Here is a 21,729-nt window from a genome sequence, read left to right on the forward strand (position 1 = left end):
AGCACCTTCTCTGTGCCTGGGAAGCAGAAGTGTTCACATTGCTTCGCAAGAATCGCTTTTGTGCAGAAAACACTAACACTTGTTCAGAAGGAAAGAAAGCACAGAGCCCCCGATTCTATGTTGTCCTGGAGAGCTTGCAGAGCACTGGGGAAAGGCAGGCAGAGAATTCCCTGCTAGCACCTTCTCTGTGACTGGGAAGCAGAAGTGTTCACATTGCTTCGCAAGATCGCTTTTGTGCAGAAAACAGTAACACTTGTTCAGAAGGAAAGAAAGCACAGAGCCCCAGATTTTATGTTGTCCTGGAGAGCTTGCAGAGCACTGGGGAAAGGCAGGCAGAGAATTCCCTGCTAGCACCTTCTCTGTGCCTGTTCACAGTTCTTCGCAGAATCGCTTTTGTGCAGAAAACAGTAACACTTGTTCAGAAGGAAAGAAAGCACAGAGCCCCAGATTCTATGTTGTCCTGGAGAGCTTGCAGAGCACTGGGGAAAGGCAGGCAGAGAATTCCCTGCTAGCACCTTCTCTGTGCCTGGGAAGCAGAAGTGTTCACATTGCTTCGCAAGAATTGCTTTTGTGCAGAAAAGACTAACACTTCTTCAGAAGGAAAGAAAGCACAGAGCCCCCGATTCTATGTTGTCCTGGAGAGCTTGCAGAGCACTGGGGAAAGGCAGGCAGAGAATTCCCTGCTAGCACCTTCTCTGTGACTGGGAAGCAGAAGTGTTCACATTGCTTCGCAAGAATCGCTTTTGTGCACAAAACAGTAACACTTGTTCAGAAGGAAAGAAAGCACAGAGCCCCAGATTCTATGTTGTCCTGGAGAGCTTGCAGAGCACTGGGGAAAGGCAGGCAGAGAATTCCCTGCTAGCACCTTCTCTGTGCCTGTTCACAGTTCTTCGCAAGAATCGCTTTTGTGCAGAAAACAGTAACACTTGTTCAGAAGGAAAGAAAGCACAGAGCCCCAGATTCTATGTTGTCCTGGAGAGCTTGCAGAGCACTGGGGAAAGGCAGGCAGAGAATTCCTTGCTAGCACCTTCTCTGTGCCTGGGAAGCAGAAGTGTTCACATTGCTTCGCAAGAATCGCTTTTGTGCAGAAAAGACTAACACTTGTTCAGAAGGAAAGAAAGCACAGAGCCCCAGATTCTATGTTGTCCTGCAGAGCTTGCAGAGCACTGGGGAAAGGCAGGCAGAGAATTCCCTGCTAGCACCTTCTCTGTGCCTGGAAAGCAGAAGTGTTCACATTGCTTCGCAAGAATCGCTTTTGTGCAGAAAACACTAACACTTGTTCAGAAGGAAAGAAAGCACAGAGCCCCAGATTCTATGTTGTCCTGGAGAGCTTGCAGAGCACTGGGGAAAGGCAGGCAGAGAATTCCCTGCTAGCACCTTCTCTGTGCCTGGGAAGCAGAAGTGTTCACATTGCTTCGCAAGAATCGCTTTTGTGCAGAAAAGACTAACACTTCTTCAGAAGGAAAGAAAGCACAGAGCCCCAGATTCTATGTTGTCCTGGAGAGCTTGCAGAGCACTGGGGAAAGGCAGGCAGAGAATTCCTTGCTAGCACCTTCTCTATGCCTGTTCACAGTTCTTCGCAGAATCGCTTTTGTGCAGAAAACAGTAACACTTGTTCAGAAGGAAAGAAAGCACAGAGCCCCAGATTCTATGTTGTCCTGGAGAGCTTGCAGAGCACTGGGGAAAGGCAGGCAGAGAATTCCCTGCTAGCACCTTCTCTGTGCCTGGGAAGCAGAAGTGTTCACATTGCTTCACAGAATCGCTTTTGTGCAGAAAACAGTAACACTTGTTCAGAAGGAAAGAAAGCACAGAGCCCCAGATTCTATGTTGTCCTGGAGAGCTTGCAGAGCACTGGGGAAAGGCAGGCAGAGAATTCCCTGATAGCACCTTCTCTGTGACTGGGAAGCAGAAGTGTTCACATTGCTTCGCAAGAATCGCTTTTGTGCAGAAAACAGTAACACTTGTTCAGAAGGAAAGAAAGCACAGAGCCCCAGATTCTATGTTGTCCTGGAGAGCTTGCAGAGCACTGGGGAAAGGCAGGCAGAGAATTCCTTGCTAGCACCTTCTCTGTGCCTGGGAAGCAGAAGTGTTCACATTGCTTCGCAAGAATCGCTTTTGTGCAGAAAACACTAACACTTGTTCAGAAGGAAAGAAAGCACAGAGCCCCAGATTCTATGTTGTCCTGGAGAGCTTGCAGAGCACTGGGGAAAGGCAGGCAGAGAATTCCCTGCTAGCACCTTCTCTGTGACTGGGAAGCAGAAGTGTTCACATTGCTTCGCAAGAATCGCTTTTGTGCAGAAAACAGTAACACTTGTTCAGAAGGAAAGAAAGCACAGAGCCCCAGATTCTATGTTGTCCTGGAGAGCTTGCAGAGCACTGGGGAAAGGCAGGCAGAGAATTCCCTGCTAGCACCTTCTCTGTGCCTGTTCACAGTTCTTCGCAGAATCGCTTTTGTGCAGAAAACAGTAACACTTGTTCAGAAGGAAAGAAAGCACAGAGCCCCAGATTCTATGTTGTCCTGGAGAGCTTGCAGAGCACTGGGGAAAGGCAGGCAGAGAATTCCCTGCTAGCACCTTCTCTGTGCCTGGGAAGCAGAAGTGTTCACATTGCTTCGCAAGAATTGCTTTTGTGCAGAAAAGACTAACACTTCTTCAGAAGGAAAGAAAGCACAGAGCCCCCGATTCTATGTTGTCCTGGAGAGCTTGCAGAGCACTGGGGAAAGGCAGGCAGAGAATTCCCTGCTAGCACCTTCTCTGTGACTGGGAAGCAGAAGTGTTCACATTGCTTCGCAAGAATCGCTTTTGTGCACAAAACAGTAACACTTGTTCAGAAGGAAAGAAAGCACAGAGCCCCAGATTCTATGTTGTCCTGGAGAGCTTGCAGAGCACTGGGGAAAGGCAGGCAGAGAATTCCCTGCTAGCACCTTCTCTGTGCCTGTTCACAGTTCTTCGCAAGAATCGCTTTTGTGCAGAAAACAGTAACACTTGTTCAGAAGGAAAGAAAGCACAGAGCCCCAGATTCTATGTTGTCCTGGAGAGCTTGCAGAGCACTGGGGAAAGGCAGGCAGAGAATTCCTTGCTAGCACCTTCTCTGTGCCTGGGAAGCAGAAGTGTTCACATTGCTTCGCAAGAATCGCTTTTGTGCAGAAAAGACTAACACTTCTTCAGAAGGAAAGAAAGCACAGAGCCCCAGATTCTATGTTGTCCTGCAGAGCTTGCAGAGCACTGGGGAAAGGCAGGCAGAGAATTCCCTGCTAGCACCTTCTCTGTGCCTGGGAAGCAGAAGTGTTCACATTGCTTCGCAAGAATCGCTTTTGTGCAGAAAACACTAACACTTGTTCAGAAGGAAAGAAAGCACAGAGCCCCAGATTCTATGTTGTCCTGGAGAGCTTGCAGAGCACTGGGGAAAGGCAGGCAGAGAATTCCCTGCTAGCACCTTCTCTGTGCCTGGGAAGCAGAAGTGTTCACATTGCTTCGCAAGAATCGCTTTTGTGCAGAAAACACTAACACTTGTTCAGAAGGAAAGAAAGCACAGAGCCCCAGATTCTATGTTGTCCTGGAGAGCTTGCAGAGCACTGGGGAAAGGCAGGCAGAGAATTCCCTGCTAGCACCTTCTCTGTGCCTGGGAAGCAGAAGTGTTCACATTGCTTCGCAAAAATCGCTTTTGTGCAGAAAACAGTAACACTTGTTCAGAAGGAAAGAAAGCACAGAGCCCCAGATTCTATGTTGTCCTGGAGAGCTTGCAGAGCACTGGGGAAAGGCAGGCAGAGAATTCCCTGCTAGCACCTTCTCTATGCCTGTTCACAGTTCTTCGCAGAATCGCTTTTGTGCAGAAAACAGTAACACTTGTTCAGAAGGAAAGAAAGCACAGAGCCCCAGATTCTATGTTGTCCTGGAGAGCTTGCAGAGCACTGGGGAAAGGCAGGCAGAGAATTCCCTGCTAGCACCTTCTCTGTGCCTGTTCATATTGCTTCGCAGAATCGCTTTTGTGCAGAAAACAGTAACACTTGTTCAGAAGGAAAGAAAGCACAGAGCCCCAGATTCTATGTTGTCCTGGAGAGCTTGCAGAGCACTGGGGAAAGGCAGGCAGAGAATTCCCTGCTAGCACCTTCTCTGTGCCTGGGAAGCAGAAGTGTTCACATTGCTTCGCAAGAATCGCTTTTGTGCACAAAACAGTAACACTTGTTCAGAAGGAAAGAAAGCACAGAGCCCCAGATTCTATGTTGTCCTGGAGAGCTTGCAGAGCACTGGGGAAAGGCAGGCAGAGAATTCCCTGCTAGCACCTTCTCTGTGCCTGTTCACAGTTCTTCGCAAGAATCGCTTTTGTGCAGAAAACAGTAACACTTGTTCAGAAGGAAAGAAAGCACAGAGCCCCAGATTCTATGTTGTCCTGGAGAGCTTGCAGAGCACTGGGGAAAGGCAGGCAGAGAATTCCCTGCTAGCACCTTCTCTGTGCCTGTTCACAGTTCTTCGCAAGAATCGCTTTTGTGCAGAAAACAGTAACACTTGTTCAGAAGGAAAGAAAGCACAGAGCCCCAGATTCTATGTTGTCCTGGAGAGCTTGCAGAGCACTGGGGAAAGGCAGGCAGAGAATTCCTTGCTAGCACCTTCTCTGTGCCTGGGAAGCAGAAGTGTTCACATTGCTTCGCAAGAATCGCTTTTGTGCAGAAAAGACTAACACTTCTTCAGAAGGAAAGAAAGCACAGAGCCCCAGATTCTATGTTGTCCTGCAGAGCTTGCAGAGCACTGGGGAAAGGCAGGCAGAGAATTCCCTGCTAGCACCTTCTCTGTGCCTGGGAAGCAGAAGTGTTCACATTGCTTCGCAAGAATCGCTTTTGTGCAGAAAACAGTAACACTTGTTCAGAAGGAAAGAAAGCACAGAGCCCCAGATTCTATGTTGTCCTGGAGAGCTTGCAGAGCACTGGGGAAAGGCAGGCAGAGAATTCCCTGCTAGCACCTTCTCTGTGCCTGGGAAGCAGAAGTGTTCACATTGCTTCGCAAGAATCGCTTTTGTGCAGAAAACAGTAACACTTGTTCAGAAGGAAAGAAAGCACAGAGCCCCAGATTCTATGTTGTCCTGGAGAGCTTGCAGAGCACTGGGGAAAGGCAGGCAGAGAATTCCCTGCTAGCACCTTCTCTGTGACTGGGAAGCAGAAGTGTTCACATTGCTTCGCAAGAATAGCTTTTGTGCACAAAACAGTAACACTTGTTCAGAAGGAAAGAAAGCACAGAGCCCCACATTTTATGTTGTCCTGGAGAGCTTGCAGAGCACTGGGGAAAGGCAGGCAGAGAATTCCCTGCTAGCACCTTCTCTGTGCCTGTTCACAGTTCTTCGCAAGAATCGCTTTTGTGCAGAAAACAGTAACACTTGTTCAGAAGGAAAGAAAGCACAGAGCCCCAGATTCTATGTTGTCCTGGAGAGCTTGCAGAGCACTGGGGAAAGGCAGGCAGAGAATTCCTTGCTAGCACCTTCTCTGTGCCTGGGAAGCAGAAGTGTTCACATTGCTTCGCAAGAATCGCTTTTGTGCAGAAAAGACTAACACTTCTTCAGAAGGAAAGAAAGCACAGAGCCCCAGATTCTATGTTGTCCTGCAGAGCTTGCAGAGCACTGGGGAAAGGCAGGCAGAGAATTCCCTGCTAGCACCTTCTCTGTGCCTGTTCACAGTTCTTCGCAAGAATCGCTTTTGTGCAGAAAACAGTAACACTTGTTCAGAAGGAAAGAAAGCACAGAGCCCCAGATTCTATGTTGTCCTGGAGAGCTTGCAGAGCACTGGGGAAAGGCAGGCAGAGAATTCCCTGCTAGCACCTTCTCTGTGCCTGGGAAGCAGAAGTGTTCACATTGCTTCGCAAGAATCGCTTTTGTGCAGAAAAGACTAACACTTCTTCAGAAGGAAAGAAAGCACAGAGCCCCAGATTCTATGTTGTCCTGCAGAGCTTGCAGAGCACTGGGGAAAGGCAGGCAGAGAATTCCCTGCTAGCACCTTCTCTGTGCCTGGGAAGCAGAAGTGTTCACATTGCTTCGCAAGAATCGCTTTTGTGCAGAAAACAGTAACACTTGTTCAGAAGGAAAGAAAGCACAGAGCCCCAGATTCTATGTTGTCCTGGAGAGCTTGCAGAGCACTGGGGAAAGGCAGGCAGAGAATTCCCTGCTAGCACCTTCTCTGTGCCTGGGAAGCAGAAGTGTTCACATTGCTTCGCAAGAATCGCTTTTGTGCAGAAAACACTAACACTTGTTCAGAAGGAAAGAAAGCACAGAGCCCCAGATTCTATGTTGTCCTGGAGAGCTTGCAGAGCACTGGGGAAAGGCAGGCAGAGAATTCCCTGCTAGCACCTTCTCTGTGCCTGGGAAGCAGAAGTGTTCACATTGCTTCGCAAAAATCGCTTTTGTGCAGAAAACAGTAACACTTGTTCAGAAGGAAAGAAAGCACAGAGCCCCAGATTCTATGTTGTCCTGGAGAGCTTGCAGAGCACTGGGGAAAGGCAGGCAGAGAATTCCCTGCTAGCACCTTCTCTATGCCTGTTCACAGTTCTTCGCAGAATCGCTTTTGTGCAGAAAACAGTAACACTTGTTCAGAAGGAAAGAAAGCACAGAGCCCCAGATTCTATGTTGTCCTGGAGAGCTTGCAGAGCACTGGGGAAAGGCAGGCAGAGAATTCCCTGCTAGCACCTTCTCTGTGCCTGTTCATATTGCTTCGCAGAATCGCTTTTGTGCAGAAAACAGTAACACTTGTTCAGAAGGAAAGAAAGCACAGAGCCCCAGATTCTATGTTGTCCTGGAGAGCTTGCAGAGCACTGGGGAAAGGCAGGCAGAGAATTCCCTGCTAGCACCTTCTCTGTGCCTGGGAAGCAGAAGTGTTCACATTGCTTCGCAGAATCGCTTTTGTGCAGAAAACAGTAACACTTGTTCAGAAGGAAAGAAAGCACAGAGCCCCAGATTCTATGTTGTCCTGGAGAGCTTGCAGAGCACTGGGGAAAGGCAGGCAGAGAATTCCTTGCTAGCACCTTCTCTGTGCCTGGGAAGCAGAAGTGTTCACATTGCTTCGCAGAATCGCTTTTGTGCAGAAAACAGTAACACTTGTTCAGAAGGAAAGAAAGCACAGAGCCCCAGATTCTATGTTGTCATGGAGAGCTTGCAGAGCACTGGGGAAAGGCAGGCAGAGAATTCCCTGCTAGCACCTTCTCTGTGCCTGGGAAGCAGAAGTGTTCACATTGCTTCGCAAGAATCGCTTTTGTGCAGAAAACAGTAACACTTGTTCAGAAGGAAAGAAAGCACAGAGCCCCAGATTCTATGTTGTCCTGGAGAGCTTGCAGAGCACTGGGGAAAGGCAGGCAGAGAATTCCTTGCTAGCACCTTCTCTGTGCCTGGGAAGCAGAAGTGTTCACATTGCTTCGCAAGAATCGCTTTTGTGCAGAAAACACTAACACTTGTTCAGAAGGAAAGAAAGCACAGAGCCCCCGATTCTATGTTGTCCTGGAGAGCTTGCAGAGCACTGGGGAAAGGCAGGCAGAGAATTCCCTGCTAGCACCTTCTCTGTGACTGGGAAGCAGAAGTGTTCACATTGCTTCGCAAGATCGCTTTTGTGCAGAAAACAGTAACACTTGTTCAGAAGGAAAGAAAGCACAGAGCCCCAGATTTTATGTTGTCCTGGAGAGCTTGCAGAGCACTGGGGAAAGGCAGGCAGAGAATTCCCTGCTAGCACCTTCTCTGTGCCTGTTCACAGTTCTTCGCAGAATCGCTTTTGTGCAGAAAACAGTAACACTTGTTCAGAAGGAAAGAAAGCACAGAGCCCCAGATTCTATGTTGTCCTGGAGAGCTTGCAGAGCACTGGGGAAAGGCAGGCAGAGAATTCCCTGCTAGCACCTTCTCTGTGCCTGGGAAGCAGAAGTGTTCACATTGCTTCGCAAGAATTGCTTTTGTGCAGAAAAGACTAACACTTCTTCAGAAGGAAAGAAAGCACAGAGCCCCCGATTCTATGTTGTCCTGGAGAGCTTGCAGAGCACTGGGGAAAGGCAGGCAGAGAATTCCCTGCTAGCACCTTCTCTGTGACTGGGAAGCAGAAGTGTTCACATTGCTTCGCAAGAATCGCTTTTGTGCACAAAACAGTAACACTTGTTCAGAAGGAAAGAAAGCACAGAGCCCCACATTTTATGTTGTCCTGGAGAGCTTGCAGAGCACTGGGGAAAGGCAGGCAGAGAATTCCCTGCTAGCACCTTCTCTGTGCCTGTTCACAGTTCTTCGCAAGAATCGCTTTTGTGCAGAAAAGACTAACACTTCTTCAGAAGGAAAGAAAGCACAGAGCCCCAGATTCTATGTTGTCCTGGAGAGCTTGCAGAGCACTGGGGAAAGGCAGGCAGAGAATTCCTTGCTAGCACCTTCTCTGTGCCTGGGAAGCAGAAGTGTTCACATTGCTTCGCAAGAATCGCTTTTGTGCAGAAAAGACTAACATTTCTTCAGAAGGAAAGAAAGCACAGAGCCCCAGATTCTATGTTGTCCTGCAGAGCTTGCAGAGCACTGGGGAAAGGCAGGCAGAGAATTCCTTGCTAGCACCTTCTCTGTGCCTGGGAAGCAGAAGTGTTCACATTGCTTCGCAAGAATCGCTTTTGTGCAGAAAACAGTAACACTTGTTCAGAAGGAAAGAAAGCACAGAGCCCCAGATTCTATGTTGTCCTGGAGAGCTTGCAGAGCACTGGGGAAAGGCAGGCAGAGAATTCCCTGCTAGCACCTTCTCTGTGACTGGGAAGCAGAAGTGTTCACATTGCTTCGCAAGAATCGCTTTTGTGCAGAAAACAGTAACACTTGTTCAGAAGGAAAGAAAGCACAGAGCCCCAGATTTTATGTTGTCCTGGAGAGCTTGCAGAGCACTGGGGAAAGGCAGGCAGAGAATTCCCTGCTAGCACCTTCTCTGTGCCTGTTCACAGTTCTTCGCAGAATCGCTTTTGTGCAGAAAACAGTAACACTTGTTCAGAAGGAAAGAAAGCACAGAGCCCCAGATTCTATGTTGTCCTGGAGAGCTTGCAGAGCACTGGGGAAAGGCAGGCAGAGAATTCCCTGCTAGCACCTTCTCTGTGCCTGGGAAGCAGAAGTGTTCACATTGCTTCGCAAGAATTGCTTTTGTGCAGAAAAGACTAACACTTCTTCAGAAGGAAAGAAAGCACAGAGCCCCCGATTCTATGTTGTCCTGGAGAGCTTGCAGAGCACTGGGGAAAGGCAGGCAGAGAATTCCCTGCTAGCACCTTCTCTGTGACTGGGAAGCAGAAGTGTTCACATTGCTTCGCAAGAATCGCTTTTGTGCAGAAAACAGTAACACTTGTTCAGAAGGAAAGAAAGCACAGAGCCCCACATTTTATGTTGTCCTGGAGAGCTTGCAGAGCACTGGGGAAAGGCAGGCAGAGAATTCCCTGCTAGCACCTTCTCTGTGCCTGTTCACAGTTCTTCGCAAGAATCGCTTTTGTGCAGAAAACAGTAACACTTGTTCAGAAGGAAAGAAAGCACAGAGCCCCAGATTCTATGTTGTCCTGGAGAGCTTGCAGAGCACTGGGGAAAGGCAGGCAGAGAATTCCTTGCTAGCACCTTCTCTGTGCCTGGGAAGCAGAAGTGTTCACATTGCTTCGCAAGAATCGCTTTTGTGCAGAAAAGACTAACACTTCTTCAGAAGGAAAGAAAGCACAGAGCCCCAGATTCTATGTTGTCCTGCAGAGCTTGCAGAGCACTGGGGAAAGGCAGGCAGAGAATTCCCTGCTAGCACCTTCTCTGTGCCTGGGAAGCAGAAGTGTTCACATTGCTTCGCAAGAATCGCTTTTGTGCAGAAAACAGTAACACTTGTTCAGAAGGAAAGAAAGCACAGAGCCCCAGATTCTATGTTGTCCTGGAGAGCTTGCAGAGCACTGGGGAAAGGCAGGCAGAGAATTCCCTGCTAGCACCTTCTCTGTGCCTGGGAAGCAGAAGTGTTCACATTGCTTCGCAAGAATCGCTTTTGTGCAGAAAACACTAACACTTGTTCAGAAGGAAAGAAAGCACAGAGCCCCAGATTCTATGTTGTCCTGGAGAGCTTGCAGAGCACTGGGGAAAGGCAGGCAGAGAATTCCCTGCTAGCACCTTCTCTGTGCCTGGGAAGCAGAAGTGTTCACATTGCTTCGCAAAAATCGCTTTTGTGCAGAAAACACTAACACTTGTTCAGAAGGAAAGAAAGCACAGAGCCCCAGATTCTATGTTGTCCTGGAGAGCTTGCAGAGCACTGGGGAAAGGCAGGCAGAGAATTCCCTGCTAGCACCTTCTCTATGCCTGTTCACAGTTCTTCGCAGAATCGCTTTTGTGCAGAAAACAGTAACACTTGTTCAGAAGGAAAGAAAGCACAGAGCCCCAGATTCTATGTTGTCCTGGAGAGCTTGCAGAGCACTGGGGAAAGGCAGGCAGAGAATTCCTTGCTAGCACCTTCTCTGTGCCTGGGAAGCAGAAGTGTTCACATTGCTTCGCAAGAATCGCTTTTGTGCAGAAAAGACTAACACTTCTTCAGAAGGAAAGAAAGCACAGAGCCCCAGATTCTATGTTGTCCTGCAGAGCTTGCAGAGCACTGGGGAAAGGCAGGCAGAGAATTCCCTGCTAGCACCTTCTCTGTGCCTGGGAAGCAGAAGTGTTCACATTGCTTCGCAAGAATCGCTTTTGTGCAGAAAACAGTAACACTTGTTCAGAAGGAAAGAAAGCACAGAGCCCCAGATTCTATGTTGTCCTGGAGAGCTTGCAGAGCACTGGGGAAAGGCAGGCAGAGAATTCCCTGCTAGCACCTTCTCTGTGCCTGGGAAGCAGAAGTGTTCACATTGCTTCGCAAGAATCGCTTTTGTGCAGAAAACACTAACACTTGTTCAGAAGGAAAGAAAGCACAGAGCCCCAGATTCTATGTTGTCCTGGAGAGCTTGCAGAGCACTGGGGAAAGGCAGGCAGAGAATTCCCTGCTAGCACCTTCTCTGTGCCTGGGAAGCAGAAGTGTTCACATTGCTTCGCAAAAATCGCTTTTGTGCAGAAAACACTAACACTTGTTCAGAAGGAAAGAAAGCACAGAGCCCCAGATTCTATGTTGTCCTGGAGAGCTTGCAGAGCACTGGGGAAAGGCAGGCAGAGAATTCCCTGCTAGCACCTTCTCTATGCCTGTTCACAGTTCTTCGCAGAATCGCTTTTGTGCAGAAAACAGTAACACTTGTTCAGAAGGAAAGAAAGCACAGAGCCCCAGATTCTATGTTGTCCTGGAGAGCTTGCAGAGCACTGGGGAAAGGCAGGCAGAGAATTCCCTGCTAGCACCTTCTCTGTGCCTGTTCACAGTTCTTCGCAAGAATCGCTTTTGTGCAGAAAAGACTAACACTTCTTCAGAAGGAAAGAAAGCACAGAGCCCCAGATTCTATGTTGTCCTGGAGAGCTTGCAGAGCACTGGGGAAAGGCAGGCAGAGAATTCCTTGCTAGCACCTTCTCTGTGCCTGGGAAGCAGAAGTGTTCACATTGCTTCGCAAGAATCGCTTTTGTGCAGAAAAGACTAACACTTCTTCAGAAGGAAAGAAAGCACAGAGCCCCAGATTCTATGTTGTCCTGCAGAGCTTGCAGAGCACTGGGGAAAGGCAGGCAGAGAATTCCCTGCTAGCACCTTCTCTGTGCCTGGGAAGCAGAAGTGTTCACATTGCTTCGCAAGAATCGCTTTTGTGCAGAAAACAGTAACACTTGTTCAGAAGGAAAGAAAGCACAGAGCCCCAGATTCTATGTTGTCCTGGAGAGCTTGCAGAGCACTGGGGAAAGGCAGGCAGAGAATTCCCTGCTAGCACCTTCTCTGTGCCTGGGAAGCAGAAGTGTTCACATTGCTTCGCAAGAATCGCTTTTGTGCAGAAAACACTAACACTTGTTCAGAAGGAAAGAAAGCACAGAGCCCCAGATTCTATGTTGTCCTGGAGAGCTTGCAGAGCACTGGGGAAAGGCAGGCAGAGAATTCCCTGCTAGCACCTTCTCTGTGCCTGGGAAGCAGAAGTGTTCACATTGCTTCGCAAAAATCGCTTTTGTGCAGAAAACAGTAACACTTGTTCAGAAGGAAAGAAAGCACAGAGCCCCAGATTCTATGTTGTCCTGGAGAGCTTGCAGAGCACTGGGGAAAGGCAGGCAGAGAATTCCCTGCTAGCACCTTCTCTGTGCCTGGGAAGCAGAAGTGTTCACATTGCTTCACAGAATCGCTTTTGTGCAGAAAACAGTAACACTTGTTCAGAAGGAAAGAAAGCACAGAGCCCCAGATTCTATGTTGTCCTGGAGAGCTTGCAGAGCACTGGGGAAAGGCAGGCAGAGAATTCCCTGATAGCACCTTCTCTGTGACTGGGAAGCAGAAGTGTTCACATTGCTTCGCAAGAATCGCTTTTGTGCAGAAAACAGTAACACTTGTTCAGAAGGAAAGAAAGCACAGAGCCCCAGATTCTATGTTGTCCTGGAGAGCTTGCAGAGCACTGGGGAAAGGCAGGCAGAGAATTCCTTGCTAGCACCTTCTCTGTGCCTGGGAAGCAGAAGTGTTCACATTGCTTCGCAAGAATCGCTTTTGTGCAGAAAACAGTAACACTTGTTCAGAAGGAAAGAAAGCACAGAGCCCCCGATTCTATGTTGTCCTGGAGAGCTTGCAGAGCACTGGGGAAAGGCAGGCAGAGAATTCCCTGCTAGCACCTTCTCTGTGACTGGGAAGCAGAAGTGTTCACATTGCTTCGCAAGAATCGCTTTTGTGCAGAAAACAGTAACACTTGTTCAGAAGGAAAGAAAGCACAGAGCCCCAGATTTTATGTTGTCCTGGAGAGCTTGCAGAGCACTGGGGAAAGGCAGGCAGAGAATTCCCTGCTAGCACCTTCTCTGTGCCTGTTCACAGTTCTTCGCAGAATCGCTTTTGTGCAGAAAACAGTAACACTTGTTCAGAAGGAAAGAAAGCACAGAGCCCCAGATTCTATGTTGTCCTGGAGAGCTTGCAGAGCACTGGGGAAAGGCAGGCAGAGAATTCCCTGCTAGCACCTTCTCTGTGCCTGGGAAGCAGAAGTGTTCACATTGCTTCGCAAGAATTGCTTTTGTGCAGAAAAGACTAACACTTCTTCAGAAGGAAAGAAAGCACAGAGCCCCCGATTCTATGTTGTCCTGGAGAGCTTGCAGAGCACTGGGGAAAGGCAGGCAGAGAATTCCCTGCTAGCACCTTCTCTGTGACTGGGAAGCAGAAGTGTTCACATTGCTTCGCAAGAATCGCTTTTGTGCACAAAACAGTAACACTTGTTCAGAAGGAAAGAAAGCACAGAGCCCCACATTTTATGTTGTCCTGGAGAGCTTGCAGAGCACTGGGGAAAGGCAGGCAGAGAATTCCCTGCTAGCACCTTCTCTGTGCCTGTTCACAGTTCTTCGCAAGAATCGCTTTTGTGCAGAAAACAGTAACACTTGTTCAGAAGGAAAGAAAGCACAGAGCCCCAGATTCTATGTTGTCCTGGAGAGCTTGCAGAGCACTGGGGAAAGGCAGGCAGAGAATTCCTTGCTAGCACCTTCTCTGTGCCTGGGAAGCAGAAGTGTTCACATTGCTTCGCAAGAATCGCTTTTGTGCAGAAAAGACTAACACTTCTTCAGAAGGAAAGAAAGCACAGAGCCCCAGATTCTATGTTGTCCTGCAGAGCTTGCAGAGCACTGGGGAAAGGCAGGCAGAGAATTCCCTGCTAGCACCTTCTCTGTGCCTGGGAAGCAGAAGTGTTCACATTGCTTCGCAAGAATCGCTTTTGTGCAGAAAACAGTAACACTTGTTCAGAAGGAAAGAAAGCACAGAGCCCCAGATTCTATGTTGTCCTGGAGAGCTTGCAGAGCACTGGGGAAAGGCAGGCAGAGAATTCCCTGCTAGCACCTTCTCTGTGCCTGGGAAGCAGAAGTGTTCACATTGCTTCGCAAGAATCGCTTTTGTGCAGAAAACACTAACACTTGTTCAGAAGGAAAGAAAGCACAGAGCCCCAGATTCTATGTTGTCCTGGAGAGCTTGCAGAGCACTGGGGAAAGGCAGGCAGAGAATTCCCTGCTAGCACCTTCTCTGTGCCTGGGAAGCAGAAGTGTTCACATTGCTTCGCAAAAATCGCTTTTGTGCAGAAAACAGTAACACTTGTTCAGAAGGAAAGAAAGCACAGAGCCCCAGATTCTATGTTGTCCTGGAGAGCTTGCAGAGCACTGGGGAAAGGCAGGCAGAGAATTCCCTGCTAGCACCTTCTCTGTGCCTGGGAAGCAGAAGTGTTCACATTGCTTCACAGAATCGCTTTTGTGCAGAAAACAGTAACACTTGTTCAGAAGGAAAGAAAGCACAGAGCCCCAGATTCTATGTTGTCCTGGAGAGCTTGCAGAGCACTGGGGAAAGGCAGGCAGAGAATTCCCTGATAGCACCTTCTCTGTGACTGGGAAGCAGAAGTGTTCACATTGCTTCGCAAGAATCGCTTTTGTGCAGAAAACAGTAACACTTGTTCAGAAGGAAAGAAAGCACAGAGCCCCAGATTCTATGTTGTCCTGGAGAGCTTGCAGAGCACTGGGGAAAGGCAGGCAGAGAATTCCTTGCTAGCACCTTCTCTGTGCCTGGGAAGCAGAAGTGTTCACATTGCTTCGCAAGAATCGCTTTTGTGCAGAAAACAGTAACACTTGTTCAGAAGGAAAGAAAGCACAGAGCCCCCGATTCTATGTTGTCCTGGAGAGCTTGCAGAGCACTGGGGAAAGGCAGGCAGAGAATTCCCTGCTAGCACCTTCTCTGTGACTGGGAAGCAGAAGTGTTCACATTGCTTCGCAAGAATCGCTTTTGTGCAGAAAACAGTAACACTTGTTCAGAAGGAAAGAAAGCACAGAGCCCCAGATTTTATGTTGTCCTGGAGAGCTTGCAGAGCACTGGGGAAAGGCAGGCAGAGAATTCCCTGCTAGCACCTTCTCTGTGCCTGTTCACAGTTCTTCGCAGAATCGCTTTTGTGCAGAAAACAGTAACACTTGTTCAGAAGGAAAGAAAGCACAGAGCCCCAGATTCTATGTTGTCCTGGAGAGCTTGCAGAGCACTGGGGAAAGGCAGGCAGAGAATTCCCTGCTAGCACCTTCTCTGTGCCTGGGAAGCAGAAGTGTTCACATTGCTTCGCAAGAATTGCTTTTGTGCAGAAAAGACTAACACTTCTTCAGAAGGAAAGAAAGCACAGAGCCCCCGATTCTATGTTGTCCTGGAGAGCTTGCAGAGCACTGGGGAAAGGCAGGCAGAGAATTCCCTGCTAGCACCTTCTCTGTGCCTGGGAAGCAGAAGTGTTCACATTGCTTCGCAAAAATCGCTTTTGTGCAGAAAACACTAACACTTGTTCAGAAGGAAAGAAAGCACAGAGCCCCAGATTCTATGTTGTCCTGGAGAGCTTGCAGAGCACTGGGGAAAGGCAGGCAGAGAATTCCCTGCTAGCACCTTCTCTATGCCTGTTCACAGTTCTTCGCAGAATCGCTTTTGTGCAGAAAACAGTAACACTTGTTCAGAAGGAAAGAAAGCACAGAGCCCCAGATTCTATGTTGTCCTGGAGAGCTTGCAGAGCACTGGGGAAAGGCAGGCAGAGAATTCCCTGCTAGCACCTTCTCTGTGCCTGTTCACAGTTCTTCGCAAGAATCGCTTTTGTGCAGAAAAGACTAACACTTCTTCAGAAGGAAAGAAAGCACAGAGCCCCAGATTCTATGTTGTCCTGGAGAGCTTGCAGAGCACTGGGGAAAGGCAGGCAGAGAATTCCTTGCTAGCACCTTCTCTGTGCCTGGGAAGCAGAAGTGTTCACATTGCTTCGCAAGAATCGCTTTTGTGCAGAAAAGACTAACACTTCTTCAGAAGGAAAGAAAGCACAGAGCCCCAGATTCTATGTTGTCCTGCAGAGCTTGCAGAGCACTGGGGAAAGGCAGGCAGAGAATTCCCTGCTAGCACCTTCTCTGTGCCTGGGAAGCAGAAGTGTTCACATTGCTTCGCAAGAATCGCTTTTGTGCAGAAAACAGTAACACTTGTTCAGAAGGAAAGAAAGCACAGAGCCCCAGATTCTATGTTGTCCTGGAGAGCTTGCAGAGCACTGGGGAAAGGCAGGCAGAGAATTCCCTGCTAGCACCTTCTCTGTGCCTGGGAAGCAGAAGTGTTCACATTGCTTCGCAAGAATCGCTTTTGTGCAGAAAACACTAACACTTGTTCAGAAGGAAAGAAAGCACAGAGCCCCAGATTCTATGTTGTCCTGGAGAGCTTGCAGAGCACTGGGGAAAGGCAGGCAGAGAATTCCCTGCTAGCACCTTCTCTGTGCCTGGGAAGCAGAAGTGTTCACATTGCTTCGCAAAAATCGCTTTTGTGCAGAAAACAGTAACACTTGTTCAGAAGGAAAGAAAGCACAGAGCCCCAGATTCTATGTTGTCCTGGAGAGCTTGCAGAGCACTGGGGAAAGGCAGGCAGAGAATTCCCTGCTAGCACCTTCTCTGTGCCTGGGAAGCAGAAGTGTTCACATTGCTTCACAGAATCGCTTTTGTGCAGAAAACAGTAACACTTGTTCAGAAGGAAAGAAAGCACAGAGCCCCAGATTCTATGTTGTCCTGGAGAGCTTGCAGAGCACTGGGGAAAGGCAGGCAGAGAATTCCCTGATAGCACCTTCTCTGTGACTGGGAAGCAGAAGTGTTCACATTGCTTCGCAAGAATCGCTTTTGTGCAGAAAACAGTAACACTTGTTCAGAAGGAAAGAAAGCACAGAGCCCCAGATTCTATGTTGTCCTGGAGAGCTTGCAGAGCACTGGGGAAAGGCAGGCAGAGAATTCCTTGCTAGCACCTTCTCTGTGCCTGGGAAGCAGAAGTGTTCACATTGCTTCGCAAGAATCGCTTTTGTGCAGAAAACAGTAACACTTGTTCAGAAGGAAAGAAAGCACAGAGCCCCCGATTCTATGTTGTCCTGGAGAGCTTGCAGAGCACTGGGGAAAGGCAGGCAGAGAATTCCCTGCTAGCACCTTCTCTGTGACTGGGAAGCAGAAGTGTTCACATTGCTTCGCAAGAATCGCTTTTGTGCAGAAAACAGTAACACTTGTTCAGAAGGAAAGAAAGCACAGAGCCCCAGATTTTATGTTGTCCTGGAGAGCTTGCAGAGCACTGGGGAAAGGCAGGCAGAGAATTCCCTGCTAGCACCTTCTCTGTGCCTGTTCACAGTTCTTCGCAGAATCGCTTTTGTGCAGAAAACAGTAACACTTGTTCAGAAGGAAAGAAAGCACAGAGCCCCAGATTCTATGTTGTCCTGGAGAGCTTGCAGAGCACTGGGGAAAGGCAGGCAGAGAATTCCCTGCTAGCACCTTCTCTGTGCCTGGGAAGCAGAAGTGTTCACATTGCTTCGCAAGAATTGCTTTTGTGCAGAAAAGACTAACACTTCTTCAGAAGGAAAGAAAGCACAGAGCCCCCGATTCTATGTTGTCCTGGAGAGCTTGCAGAGCACTGGGGAAAGGCAGGCAGAGAATTCCCTGCTAGCACCTTCTCTGTGACTGGGAAGCAGAAGTGTTCACATTGCTTCGCAAGAATCGCTTTTGTGCACAAAACAGTAACACTTGTTCAGAAGGAAAGAAAGCACAGAGCCCCACATTTTATGTTGTCCTGGAGAGCTTGCAGAGCACTGGGGAAAGGCAGGCAGAGAATTCCCTGCTAGCACCTTCTCTGTGCCTGTTCACAGTTCTTCGCAAGAATCGCTTTTGTGCAGAAAACAGTAACACTTGTTCAGAAGGAAAGAAAGCACAGAGCCCCAGATTCTATGTTGTCCTGGAGAGCTTGCAGAGCACTGGGGAAAGGCAGGCAGAGAATTCCTTGCTAGCACCTTCTCTGTGCCTGGGAAGCAGAAGTGTTCACATTGCTTCGCAAGAATCGCTTTTGTGCAGAAAAGACTAACACTTCTTCAGAAGGAAAGAAAGCACAGAGCCCCAGATTCTATGTTGTCCTGCAGAGCTTGCAGAGCACTGGGGAAAGGCAGGCAGAGAATTCCCTGCTAGCACCTTCTCTGTGCCTGGGAAGCAGAAGTGTTCACATTGCTTCGCAAGAATCGCTTTTGTGCAGAAAACAGTAACACTTGTTCAGAAGGAAAGAAAGCACAGAGCCCCAGATTCTATGTTGTCCTGGAGAGCTTGCAGAGCACTGGGGAAAGGCAGGCAGAGAATTCCCTGCTAGCACCTTCTCTGTGCCTGGGAAGCAGAAGTGTTCACATTGCTTCGCAAGAATCGCTTTTGTGCAGAAAACACTAACACTTGTTCAGAAGGAAAGAAAGCACAGAGCCCCAGATTCTATGTTGTCCTGGAGAGCTTGCAGAGCACTGGGGAAAGGCAGGCAGAGAATTCCCTGCTAGCACCTTCTCTGTGCCTGGGAAGCAGAAGTGTTCACATTGCTTCGCAAAAATCGCTTTTGTGCAGAAAACAGTAACACTTGTTCAGAAGGAAAGAAAGCACAGAGCCCCAGATTCTATGTTGTCCTGGAGAGCTTGCAGAGCACTGGGGAAAGGCAGGCAGAGAATTCCCTGCTAGCACCTTCTCTGTGCCTGGGAAGCAGAAGTGTTCACATTGCTTCACAGAATCGCTTTTGTGCAGAAAACAGTAACACTTGTTCAGAAGGAAAGAAAGCACAGAGCCCCAGATTCTATGTTGTCCTGGAGAGCTTGCAGAGCACTGGGGAAAGGCAGGCAGAGAATTCCCTGATAGCACCTTCTCTGTGACTGGGAAGCAGAAGTGTTCACATTGCTTCGCAAGAATCGCTTTTGTGCAGAAAACAGTAACACTTGTTCAGAAGGAAAGAAAGCACAGAGCCCCAGATTCTATGTTGTCCTGGAGAGCTTGCAGAGCACTGGGGAAAGGCAGGCAGAGAATTCCTTGCTAGCACCTTCTCTGTGCCTGGGAAGCAGAAGTGTTCACATTGCTTCGCAAGAATCGCTTTTGTGCAGAAAACAGTAACACTTGTTCAGAAGGAAAGAAAGCACAGAGCCCCCGATTCTATGTTGTCCTGGAGAGCTTGCAGAGCACTGGGGAAAGGCAGGCAGAGAATTCCCTGCTAGCACCTTCTCTGTGACTGGGAAGCAGAAGTGTTCACATTGCTTCGCAAGAATCGCTTTTGTGCAGAAAACAGTAACACTTGTTCAGAAGGAAAGAAAGCACAGAGCCCCAGATTTTATGTTGTCCTGGAGAGCTTGCAGAGCACTGGGGAAAGGCAGGCAGAGAATTCCCTGCTAGCACCTTCTCTGTGCCTGTTCACAGTTCTTCGCAGAATCGCTTTTGTGCAGAAAACAGTAACACTTGTTCAGAAGGAAAGAAAGCACAGAGCCCCAGATTCTATGTTGTCCTGGAGAGCTTGCAGAGCACTGGGGAAAGGCAGGCAGAGAATTCCCTGCTAGCACCTTCTCTGTGCCTGGGAAGCAGAAGTGTTCACATTGCTTCGCAAGAATTGCTTTTGTGCAGAAAAGACTAACACTTCTTCAGAAGGAAAGAAAGCACAGAGCCCCCGATTCTATGTTGTCCTGGAGAGCTTGCAGAGCACTGGGGAAAGGCAGGCAGAGAATTCCCTGCTAGCACCTTCTCTGTGACTGGGAAGCAGAAGTGTTCACATTGCTTCGCAAGAATCGCTTTTGTGCACAAAACAGTAACACTTGTTCAGAAGGAAAGAAAGCACAGAGCCCCACATTTTATGTTGTCCTGGAGAGCTTGCAGAGCACTGGGGAAAGGCAGGCAGAGAATTCCCTGCTAGCACCTTCTCTGTGCCTGTTCACAGTTCTTCGCAAGAATCGCTTTTGTGCAGAAAACAGTAACACTTGTTCAGAAGGAAAGAAAGCACAGAGCCCCAGATTCTATGTTGTCCTGGAGAGCTTGCAGAGCACTGGGGAAAGGCAGGCAGAGAATTCCTTGCTAGCACCTTCTCTGTGCCTGGGAAGCAGAAGTGTTCACATTGCTTCGCAAGAATCGCTTTTGTGCAGAAAAGACTAACACTTCTTCAGAAGGAAAGAAAGCACAGAGCCCCAGATTCTATGTTGTCCTGCAGAGCTTGCAGAGCACTGGGGAAAGGCAGGCAGAGAATTCCCTGCTAGCACCTTCTCTGTGCCTGGGAAGCAGAAGTGTTCACATTGCTTCGCAAGAATCGCTTTTGTGCAGAAAACAGTAACACTTGTTCAGAAGGAAAGAAAGCACAGAGCCCCAGATTCTATGTTGTCCTGGAGAGCTTGCAGAGCACTGGGGAAAGGCAGGCAGAGAATTCCCTGCTAGCACCTTCTCTGTGCCTGGGAAGCAGAAGTGTTCACATTGCTTCGCAAGAATCGCTTTTGTGCAGAAAACACTAACACTTGTTCAGAAGGAAAGAAAGCACAGAGCCCCAGATTCTATGTTGTCCTGGAGAGCTTGCAGAGCACTGGGGAAAGGCAGGCAGAGAATTCCCTGCTAGCACCTTCTCTGTGCCTGGGAAGCAGAAGTGTTCACATTGCTTCGCAAAAATCGCTTTTGTGCAGAAAACACTAACACTTGTTCAGAAGGAAAGAAAGCACAGAGCCCCAGATTCTATGTTGTCCTGGAGAGCTTGCAGAGCACTGGGGAAAGGCAGGCAGAGAATTCCCTGCTAGCACCTTCTCTATGCCTGTTCACAGTTCTTCGCAGAATCGCTTTTGTGCAGAAAACAGTAACACTTGTTCAGAAGGAAAGAAAGCACAGAGCCCCAGATTCTATGTTGTCCTGGAGAGCTTGCAGAGCACTGGGGAAAGGCAGGCAGAGAATTCCCTGCTAGCACCTTCTCTGTGCCTGTTCATATTGCTTCGCAGAATCGCTTTTGTGCAGAAAACAGTAACACTTGTTCAGAAGGAAAGAAAGCACAGAGCCCCAGATTCTATGTTGTCCTGGAGAGCTTGCAGAGCACTGGGGAAAGGCAGGCAGAGAATTCCCTGCTAGCACCTTCTCTGTGCCTGGGAAGCAAAAGTGTTCACATTGCTTCGCAGAATCGCTTTTGTGCAGAAAACAGTAACACTTGTTCAGAAGGAAAGAAAGCACAGAGCCCCAGATTCTATGTTGTCCTGGAGAGCTTGCAGAGCACTGGGGAAAGGCAGGCAGAGAATTCCCTGCTAGCACCTTCTCTGTGCCTGGGAAGCAGAAGTGTTCACATTGCTTCGCAAGAATCGCTTTTGTGCAGAAAACACTAACACTTGTTCAGAAGGAAAGAAAGCACAGAGCCCCAGATTCTATGTTGTCCTGGAGAGCTTGCAGAGCACTGGGGAAAGGCAGGCAGAGAATTCCCTGCTAGCACCTTCTCTGTGCCTGGGAAGCAGAAGTGTTCACATTGCTTCGCAAAAATCGCTTTTGTGCAGAAAACACTAACACTTGTTCAGAAGGAAAGAAAGCACAGAGCCCCAGATTCTATGTTGTCCTGGAGAGCTTGCAGAGCACTGGGGAAAGGCAGGCAGAGAATTCCCTGCTAGCACCTTCTCTATGCCTGTTCACAGTTCTTCGCAGAATCGCTTTTGTGCAGAAAACAGTAACACTTGTTCAGAAGGAAAGAAAGCACAGAGCCCCAGATTCTATGTTGTCCTGGAGAGCTTGCAGAGCACTGGGGAAAGGCAGGCAGAGAATTCCCTGCTAGCACCTTCTCTGTGCCTGTTCATATTGCTTCGCAGAATCGCTTTTGTGCAGAAAACAGTAACACTTGTTCAGAAGGAAAGAAAGCACAGAGCCCCAGATTCTATGTTGTCCTGGAGAGCTTGC

Source organism: Strix aluco, unplaced genomic scaffold (assembly GCF_031877795.1).
Source record: "Strix aluco isolate bStrAlu1 unplaced genomic scaffold, bStrAlu1.hap1 HAP1_SCAFFOLD_37, whole genome shotgun sequence".
NCBI classification, from domain to species: Eukaryota; Metazoa; Chordata; class Aves; order Strigiformes; family Strigidae; genus Strix; species Strix aluco.